Below are 11,225 nucleotides of genomic sequence, written 5' to 3'. Positions count from 1 at the left end.
ATATTTATCATGATGACAAAAACACACTAATCCATCCATTTCACTATGGCTTCTCAGTCAGCAGCTCTACTGCGTCAGAAAAAGTGTGCTGTCCAATTGTTACTCCATTTTGTTCTCTCTGGGTCTTTATCCTATAAATGGGTATTATTTGAGCATCAGTTAGCTGAAACTGTACCTGTACTGCAGTGGGTGGAACCTTTAGCTTGCTAACTAACATAACGCTAGCATTACTGAAGCCCAGCAGGCTACAGCTCAAACCACTACAGTACAAGTTCAAACCACAACACCAGTCATTTGTAACAGCAGAGCAAACAGAATCAAACCTGTACTGTAGTGTTTGGGGCTGTAGGCCACTATAAGCTAACTAGGCTAGAGGAGCCCGTTAGTATTAGCCTAGTTAGGAAGCTACAGATCCGAACACCACTGAGCAGGTTTGATTTCAGCTTTCCATGCCTCCAACACCAGCTCCCCACTGCACCATCCTGCTGAATGGTTCTGTGGCCCTGAGCATGATTAGCCAACTGTTTAAAGAAAAAAACCCCGACCACATTAACCCTTCCATGTTGAGCCCAAGTCCATGTCAAAATGCCACTAGAAGAGTTCCACTTCATGCTCAGAGTCGTGCTCCTACAGTGGAAAAGAGCCCAGTGTTATCAAACAGCACATTCATAACCATTTCATACAATAACTGTCTGAAAGGGAGCTTTTAGAGGTGGACGTCTGGTTCCTATCACCACCACTGACTTGATAGGTTGCTCTAGAGCAGAGCATTTTACAACCAAACTGCTCTGAATGGCTTTGTTTATTTCTAAATAATATAGTTATGCAGAAATTGTGAAAGAAAATTAATTGTATTTCACATCCAGCACATACAGTTATTGGGAAGCATCCATACTGTTCAACACATCTCATGATGCTGCACTGCATTGCACTGTGGCTCAAGTAAACACACACAGCCAAATGATCATCATTCCAAAACTTAGGATGGCTTTCTCAGTTCGTTCACTTGCTTTCCTTCTTGGCACGTTATGTAATGAGTCATAACGTTATTAATGAGTGTCAGTTTCTGTGGCTCAGTGCTATTTCTTTTGTTTTGTTTTAAGCTGGCATGGCAGCATTATTAAGAAGATGTGTGTGGGTTTATGAGAGTCTTCCATTCTAACCCTCTGTAAAAGAGACAATGTGGAGTCTTCTTCTTTTTTTTTTTTTTTTTTTTTTAGGCAAAGTGACAGTCCCCTGGCAATGCAATAATCTACTGTCAAATCAACCACAGGACTTACATAAGTTCTTATATAAGATGTTATTGGGATCAGATTGCCTTATTGATCATTTATAGTATTGCTATGAAAACATGAGTTTGCATAAAAAGACAGTTGGGGGCATTTGTGTGAAGGAGAGCACAGATGAGTAAATGCTCTACTTATAACAACATAAAGCACAACCTTTTTATCCAGGCTTAACATGGGGCTTGGAGTTAAAGCTGGAGTAGAGCTTCAGAGTGTGCTAAATGCCCATGACTAAATATGCAGACATGTGTTTAGACCAAAGGTCTTTAAACCCAGACCTTCAATACAGTCAGTGCCGGCTAGAGGTGGGTAGAGTGACCTGAATCCATGCTCAAGTACAAGCACTGAGTATTAGCTAACTGGCTGTAACTGATTAGAATTAAACTCCTTTACTCACTAATATACAACTCCAATTCCAATGAAGTTGTGAAAACATAAATAAAAAAAGAATACAATGATTTGCAAATCCTTTTCAACCTATATTCAATTGAATACACTACAAAGACAAGATATTTAATGTTCAAACAGATAAACTTTATTGTTTTTTGCAAATATTCACTCATTTTGAATTTGATGCCTGCAACACGTTCCAAAGAACTTGGGACAGGGGCAACAAAAGACTGGGAAAGTTGAGGAATGCTCAAAAAACACCTGTTTGGAACATTCCACAGGTGAACAGGTTAATTGGAAACAGGTGAGTGTCATGATTGGGTATAAAGGGAGCATCCCTGAAAGGCTCAGTCGTTCACAAGCAAGGATGGGGCGAGGTTCACTACTTTGTGAACTTTTTGCAAGGAATTTAGGTCCATAGGTCCAACAGTCCATAATATCATCAAAAGATTCAGAGAATCTGGAGAAATCTCTGCAAGTAAGCAGCAAGGCAGAAAACCAACATTGAATGCCCGTGACTTTCAATCCCTCAGGTGGCACTGCATTAAAATCTGACATCATTCTGTAATGGATATTACCACATGGGCTCAGGAACACTTCAGAAAGCCACTGTCAGTGAACACAGTTCGTCGCTCCATCTACAAGTGCAAGTTAAAACTCTGCCATGCAAAGTGAAAGCCACATATCAACAACACCCAGAAACACCGCCAGCTTCTCTGGGCCCGAGCTCATCTGAGATGGACTGACGCAAAGTGGAAAAGTGTCCTGTGGTCTGACGAGTCCACGTTTCAGATTGTTTTTGGAAATCATGGACGTCGTGTCCTCTGGGCTAAAGAGGAAAAGGACTGTCCAGATTGTTATCAGTGCAAAGTTCAAAAGCCAGCATCTCTGATGGTGTGGGGGTGTGTTAGTGCCCATGGCATGGGTAACTTGCACATCTGTGAAGGCACCATTAATGCTGAAAGGTACATACAGGTTTTGGAGCAACATATGCTGCCATCCAAGCAACGTCTTTTTCAGGGACGTCCTGGTTATTTCAGCAAGACAATGCCAAGCCACATTCTGCACGTGTTACAACAGCATGGCTTCGTAGTAAAAGAGTGCGGGTACTAGACTGGCCTGCCTGCAGTCCAGACCTGTCTCCCATTGAAAATGTGTGGCGCATTATGAAGTGCAAAATACGACAATGTAGACTCCGCACTGTTGAACAACTGAAGCTGTACATCAAGCAAGAATGGGAAAGAATTCCACCTACAATGCTTGAACAATTAGTGTCCTAAGTTCCCAAACGCTTATTGAGTGTTGTTAAAAGGAAAGGTGATGTAACACAGTGGTAAACATGCCCCTGTCCCAACTTATGTGGAACGTGTTGCAGGCATCAAATTCAAAATGAGTGAATATTTGCAAAAAACAATAAAGTTTATCTGTTTGAACATTAAATATCTTGTCTTTGTCCATCCATTTTCTAAGCTACTTCTTCCGTCAGGGACGTGCTGGAGCCTATCCTAGCAGCCTTTGGGCGGAAGGCAGGATACACCCTGGACAGGTCATCAGTCCATCGCAGGGCAGACAGACACTCACACCTAGGGCATGGCCTGACTGCATGTCTTTGGACTGTGGGAGGAAACCAGAGAACCTGGAAGAAACCCACGCAGACACAGGGAGAGCGTGCAAACTCCACACAGAGAGGACTCCGGTCACCTGGCCGGGGAATCGAACCCAGGCCCTCCTTGCTGTGAGGCGACAGCGCTACCCACCACGCCACCATGCCGCCCGCATCTTCTCTTTGTAGTGTACTCAATTGAATATACATTGAAAAGGATTTGCAGATCATCGTATTCTGTTTTTATTTATGTTTTACACAACATCCCAACTTCATTGGAATTGGGGTTGTAGTTGAATAGAAGTATTATGATCTGAAAATGTAGGTACTCAGGCTTTGATTACTCCAGGTTTAGATACTCAGACTGATTACTCCAGGTTTAGATACTCAGACTGATTACTCCAGGTTTAGACACTCAGACTGATTACTCCAGGTTTAGATAATCAGGCTATGATTACTCCAGGTTTAGATACTCAGACTGATTACTCCAGGTTTAGATACTCAGACTGATTACTCCAGGTTTAGATAATCAGGCTGTGATTACTCCAGGTTTAGATACTCAGACTGATTACTCCAGGTTTAGATAATCAGGCTATGATTACTCCAGGTTTAGATACTCAGACTGATTACTCCAGGTTTAGATACTCAGACTGATTACTCCAGGTTTAGATAATCAGGCTGTGATTACTCCAGGTTTAGATACTCAGACTGATTTCTCCAGGTTTAGGTACTCAGACTGTGATTACTCCAGGTTTAGATACTCAGGCTACGATTACTCCAGGTTTAGATACTCAGGCTATGATTACTCCAGGTTTAGATACTCAGGCTCTGATTACTCCAGGTTTAGATACTCAGATTGATTACTCCAGGTTTAGGTACTCAGACTGTGATTAATCCAGGTTTAGATACTGAGGCTGTGATTACTCCAGGTTTAGATACTCAGGCTATGATTACTCCAGGTTTAGATACTCAGGCTCTGATTACTCCAGGTTTAGATACTCAGATTGATTACTCCAGGTTTAGGTACTCAGACTGTGATTACTCCAGGTTTAGATACTGAGGCTGTGATTACCCCAGGTTTAGATACTCAGGCTATGATTACTCCAGGTTTAGATACTCAGACTGATTACTCCAGGTTTAGATACTCAGGCTATGATTACTCCAGGTTTAGATACTCAGGCTCTGATTACTCCAGGTTTAGATACTCAGATTGATTACTCCAGGTTTAGGTACTCAGACTGTGATTACTCCAGGTTTAGATACTGAGGCTGTGATTACTCCAGGTTTAGATACTCAGGCTATGATTACTCCAGGTTTAGATACTCAGACTGATTACTCCAGGTTTAGATACTCAGGCTATGATTACTCCAGGTTTAGATACTCAGATTGATTACTCCAGGTTTAGGTACTCAGACTGTGATTACTCCAGGTTTAGATACTGAGGCTGTGATTACTCCAGGTTTAGATACTCAGGCTATGATTACTCCAGGTTTAGATACTCAGGCTCTGATTACTCCAGGTTTAGATACTCAGATTGATTACTCCAGGTTTAGGTACTCAGACTGTAATTACTCCAGGTTTAGATACTGAGGCTGTGATTACTCCAGGTTTAGATACTCAGGCTATGATTACTCCAGGTTTAGATACTCAGGCTCTGATTACTCCAGGTTTAGATACTCAGATTGATTACTCCAGGTTTAGGTACTCAGACTGTGATTAATCCAGGTTTAGATACTGAGGCTGTGATTACTCCAGGTTTAGGATTCAAGGTTCAGATTTAAAGACCTCTGATCTAGATCATTCGCCCAATGACTGCTGGGATGAATGATCTAGAACATGGCAACCAAGCAGGATATATGTTATGGTAATAACATCACAGCTGTGATTTGGTTGCAGGTTAAAGCTGAAGGACAATAGATCAATGCTGTAGACCATTGATGGTTTGGGTTTCATTGTTTTTTTATTTAAATTATTAACTAATATTTGTTCTTTTCATTGTGTAATAAAAATAAGAAAATTAATAAAAATGAAAAATCTTGCCTGAATTGAACAAGCATGGGAAGAATGTCATGGATACCAAAATACACACGCTTATAGACCACGGGGTTCATATAAAGGGACTGAGGCCCACTCATCCCCGTATTATGCAACACTGGACTGGAGAGCTCGATGGACACAAGAGAGGTATCTGAAGAAGACCTTAGACAGGTAAGCATGGGTACATATCAAAGAGAGACAGAAAAGAGGATGTGGAATAGAGAGAGAGAGAGATCGTTCCTCTGAGCTCCCCGGGCGCTGCGGACAGGGTTGCCCACTGCTCCAAATGTGCTCACTGACCCCTAGTGTGTGTCTCCACTAGTGTGTATGTGGTATTTCACTGCACAGATGGGTTAGATTGTGAAGGTCAAATTTCTCCATTGTGGGACTAATAAGGGTCACTTAATTTTAATCTTAAACCAGCCAGATTTCACCTGTTCTCTTGGCTGGTAGTAAGCATGTTAAATACAATGAAACCTTAGAACATCACATTAGATTAATATAAACCTTCCTCTACAGAGAACACACTGAAATATAGTGAGTTTAACATATTACAAGAAAAATAAAACCAAAAGAAATTTAATGTGCCATTAGTTTTTCACAGAGCTTTTTTATTTCTATGTGTATATATGTATGTATGTATGTATAGTATGCACTTAAGTATGCACATAAAGGAATGCCTATTATTTCCATCATTGCTGGTGGTGTTCAGACGCAGTTCTGCCTGAAGTGTTGTGTTACTACAAACTGAACACATAAAATCCTGTATTATTCTCAACAGTTTCAATGTAAACACAGCTGTTATTGGTAAATGAGTGAAACTGGTATTAATAAAACTGTGGTCAGTGAAGCAACAGAGGACAGGCCATTTTTATGTCACTTGGCGGCTCCACTCTGTGAGTTTGCATGGTTTACCACTTTGTGGCTGAGCTGCTGTTGAAATCTGGCAACTCTAGTCAGAGTACTCTCTAGACAGAGTAAACGTGGGTTAACATATTTTACAGTGAAACAGATCAACTACAAAGTGCCAAAGGTAGTTGGTAAGAGGAGTAAGTTGGTAGTTGGTAAGAGGAGTTGACAAAATGGGCAATAATGATCAAAAATAATGTCATGGAGACATACAGAGACAACTGGACAAGAAGGAAGAACCATATATAAAGAGGCGGAATCTGGCTTCAAATATTTGCCACCTGTTTAAAAAACAATTCTGTCTAGCCTAGCGCAGTAAGCTCTATATAAAGGCTGGAGACCGAAGACTGCTTTCTTTGCTTTTGCGAGGAACCTAGACACCTTTTTTTTGTCCCGTCAACCCAATTAACTCTTATCGTTGCACACAGTCACAGTAATTCATGGTGGACCTCATTCCACAATCAGATAATTACAACAACATCACGTAATGTGCAGGACTCTTAATCTGGCTTTTGTTCCACAGAAGCCAATATAACATGTGGGCTTAAACTCAGCAAAATCACTTTAACACCATCAGGGATTAGAAGCAGTTTATCTGCCTCAGGTTTGCAGAAGAGCGGAAACGCACTTTGCCCCACTTTCAGCTGTTTCATAGGGTGGAGAGGCCTGGACAGAAGTCTGGTGGCTTTCTTTGATTGCACATCAAGACCTGACATCAACGTGTGAGAGCAGAACAATACTGATTAACCACATTTTAACACGTTTATTGTTTTAATATATTTTAGCAGTTTCAATGGAATCCTTTATACCATTTTTCAATTAGATTTCCAATTCCCACAATTCAGCTAACTGGTCAAATTAGATATTATAGGACAGGGGTGGCCAACCTTTCAGACACTAAGAGCCAGAACAAAATTCTCATTACTACTAGAAGCCACAGGCTGTATTTACACAAACATTTATAGTTTTTAAACCCATTTTCCTACCTGTCATGTAGATGAGTTTAGTGTGACTTCTGGCATTTTTTGTTTTCCACAATCTGTTTCAAATCTGGCTTGTATTCAGTTGGTGGATCCTTTCACATGTGGATCAGGAAGAACAGAGCGATGCTTTAATTTCACATGTTTCAGGGTAGAAAATACTGATTCACAAACATAGGTTGAGCCGAACATTGACAGGAGCTTCAGTGCAGCTTGTTTTACATTGCGATACTTCTCCACAGGTACGATTTTCAAAAAGTTCCCTCACTCAGAATTGAGTCTGTCATCTTCAAAAAGTTTCATCATCTCCATTTAAGTGATACTTTTTTTTTTGATCCCACCTCTGCATTTAACCCATCTGTGAAGTGAAACACCACATATACACCAGTAAACAACACTAGGAGGCAGTGAGCACACTTGCCCGGAGCAGTGGGCAGCCCTATCCACGGCGCCCGGGGAGCAGTTGGGGGTTAGGTGTCTTGCTCAAGGACACCTCAGTCATGGACTGTCGGCCCTAGGGATCGAACCGGCAACCTTCCGGTCACAAGGCCAGATCCTAACCTCCAGCCCACGACTGCCCCCATTTGAGATGTAGCTTCATCTGTCACCAGTGAGGCTTTCAAACAGTCTGAATCAGCAGCAAAAGGGTTAACAAGGAATGTAATTTGTGGCCTTTTCAGCTGTAGATCATGGAATCTGTTCTCAAAGTTCTGTGGCACTTTCAAGAAGTGCTGCATAGTGTGCAGTTCTCCCTTTTAGGACCTTAGCTCCTTGGGCACTTGCATTTGACACAGACTGGAAATGTGTTAGTTCTCCCTTTTTAAGATGAGTTTTAAACAGCATGAGTTTGTTAACAAATGCAAATACTGACTGCACTAGATCAGGTAGCATCTTTAATTTCCCCTGGAGATCAAGGTTCAGTCTGTTCAAATGGTGCAGCATGTCCACCACGTTGGCGTGCAGTGAGGTAAAGTGGCGCTGGATAACGACGTTTGGCATATCAAATAGAACGGCTTCCCTTTCCGCTCGATAAAAAAATACAGATCCTCCCACTCTGGTAAGAAGGTTTTGTGTTCATCTTCATATTTTCTTTTGGCTTTACATTTCCCCGACGCTGCCATGTTTTGGCGGTTGGATAACTAGTAGCCTGGCTCAGCGCGTGGTTCAGCTGCGACGTTCTCCATGCAGGGGGAGGGGCAGGGGTACGCTACAAGCGTGCAACAATAATAAATATGCATATATATAATTTTAAATAGAAGAGCATCACATGTGCAGACAAAGAGCCGAGGGTTGGCCACCCTTGTTATAGGATACTGATTCTGTTCTTACACCAAAGCTCACCAGTCCTCCTCCTGGAGATCCTTCATGTTTTCTCTTGAACCTGCACCTAACACACCTCAGTCAGTTAATTGAGGACTTCTTATGATGATGATTAGGTCAGTTAATACTGGAGAAAAAGTCTGGTTGAAGGCTGATTAACGTAGATCTCCTGGAGCAGGCTCGGTGACTACTGTCTTAAACAGCCTTGAGATGATATCTGCTGTAATCTCTGCAAACCACCAGATGTCACTGTTTCAATGCTCTAAGCATCAAGAGGAAGCCTTGAAGGCCTGATCCACCCATTGCTAGCTTTAATTCTATCTACCCAGCATATGTGTACATGAGTGACAATGAGTCAGCCATGTTGTCTCAGTGAAGTACAGAGAACTACCAGCATTACTTGATGAGTGTTTGTTTGGTCAGTGCAACCTTGTGGAGTAAAATGTCTTTCCAATTGGCTCCAGGCACCAGCTACTTGCATATTGGACTCCGCCTTCCCCTTGTTTTACTAAACGTCAATGTGTTGCCTTGCCTCCTGGAAGCCTTGTGCCTTGCTCTTGAGTTAAAGTTTTAAGTAGGTGCTTGCCATTAATGTAATGGGGTAGTGTTTTGCTTGTGTTTAGCTGTAAAGAGTGGTTGTATGCTGGTTTGTTATTGCAGCTTTTGTTGAGCTGTATTATTTTAATCAGACCATTTGTAAAGGTGGGTCAGTTTTATCTAAGTTGTTGTTATTTGACTGACTACTAGCAAGATCTCTGATTTTAATCTAGTATAACTGTGCCAAGTCTGTTAAGGAGCAAGTTATCATCCCTAGTGCACAGAACCAAAAGCTCCTTCAGTAGTCCTACTTTACTGTGACGTAAAAACGAAAATAAGTATCGCGTCTCTGCTTTTGGCAACTGAAAGACAAGGCTAACCACTGAATTGGAGGTGAGCAGTTATTTTAAGTTCAAAACAAGCCTACAGTAAATTACACATGGCCAAATTAGGAGAATGAAAATGAAATGTTTTGGAAGTAGCACTGACAAGGAAGAGCAATTGTTCTGTTGGGCTGCACTTGGTAAGCTGAATGAGCCAATCTATAACAGCCTAATGCTGTTCTGCTGACTTTCACTCAGGCTTTGTTGACTAATATGGTGCCATTTGTTCCCGTTTTGATCTGGGACTTGTCTAAAATAAAGTGACCATATTCTATGAAATCAGTTCAATTTTTCTCAAGGACTTCTAGTGTTTAATTAAATTTAGTAAAAAGGACGTTCTCTGGTAAAACTAATCCAGCTACTTAACACAGTTAAATGGACCCATTCTTGGCCTGACATTTTTAAAGAACATCCTCAGAAAAAGGATACCGAACTGTTGCTGGAGTGGTATTCTGCTTATTGCTAAAGTGGTACCCTCAAGGGTATGTCTTTAGTACCGTAAGTCAGGGAACATGACCGTGTTATAATACACTGAAATTGCATTTGTACATGGTACTGACTCAACACGCCCCATCTCGACTCCAGGCTTTTTATTTTATTATTCTCTTTTAAGGCGGCACGGTGGGTCGTGCTGTCGCCTCACAGCAAGGAGGGCCTGGGTACGATTCCCCGGCCGGGTGACCGGGGTCCTCTCTGTGTGGAGTTTGCATGTTCTCCCCGTGTCTGCGTGGGTTTCCTCCCACAGTCCAAAGACATGTGGGCAGGTCAATTGGATATGCTAAACTGCCCCTGGGTGTGAGTGACTGACTGTCTGTGTCTGTCTGTCTGCCCTGCGATGGACTGGTGACCTGTCCAGGGTGTATCCTGCCTTCCGCCCGATGACTGCTGGGATAGGTTCCAGCACCAAGCCCCCCCGCGACCCTGATGGAGAAGCAGCTTGAAAATGGATGGATGGACGGTTGTTCTCTTTGAAAACATTAGGTTATGAAAAGGTACCAAATATGCACTGTACCCATGCGAAACATGGCCTTAAACCACTGTTGTACCTTTGACGGTACAACGCTTAAAATGTTCACCATTTATACTATAAGAAACAGATTCAACACTTTTCCTTTTCCAGTTCATGAAACTGGACACCAAGCCAGCAGATAAAAACTGATAAAATCACACTAACCAATTTAGTCCTTTCTGCAAAGTCTTAAAACTCTCCATTATAGATTTACTGACAATTGTTTGGTGGGTTTAATTACATTTGTCTTATTAGTAGATGTAAAGCTAGCTGGAAGGCGGAGCTTCCCAGCATTCTTAGCGGTTTTGCTGAGGTTTGTTTATTATCTCAATTATTTATTTATTTTTTTCACCAGCTGTGTTCAAATTATCTACATATGTGTGTGTAACACCATCTTTTATAAGCTTATTTGGATACAGTTGACAGACGCTTCTTATTTTCACCATGATTGTGTTGTGTGTTCAAGTTTAGCAGATCAGCCTGAGCCAAGAATAATCCTCACCTGCATGGTGGGTTCTTTTGCTCTGAAAGGGTTTGATTTAAGAGGTTAAGATCATCAAAGCGTCCCAAAAGGGCTTGATTTAGGTCTTTGATCCTTTTGAATCACCTGAAAGAGCTTGGTTTTAACTGGTGTGATTGAATGAATCCCCTAACAGGGCTTGATTCAAGTAAATCATGCTGTTGGAACTTTTTACAAGGGCTAGAACTTCACCTATACTGTTCTCAGAATCCCCTTGAAGGGTCTGATTCGGGACTGGTTTGTGGAGTTCT

Source organism: Pygocentrus nattereri, chromosome 22 (genome assembly GCF_015220715.1).
Source record: "Pygocentrus nattereri isolate fPygNat1 chromosome 22, fPygNat1.pri, whole genome shotgun sequence".
NCBI lineage: Eukaryota > Metazoa > Chordata > Actinopteri > Characiformes > Serrasalmidae > Pygocentrus > Pygocentrus nattereri.
The sequence above is the reverse complement of the archived record's forward strand: the minus strand, read 5'-3'. Positions refer to the sequence as shown.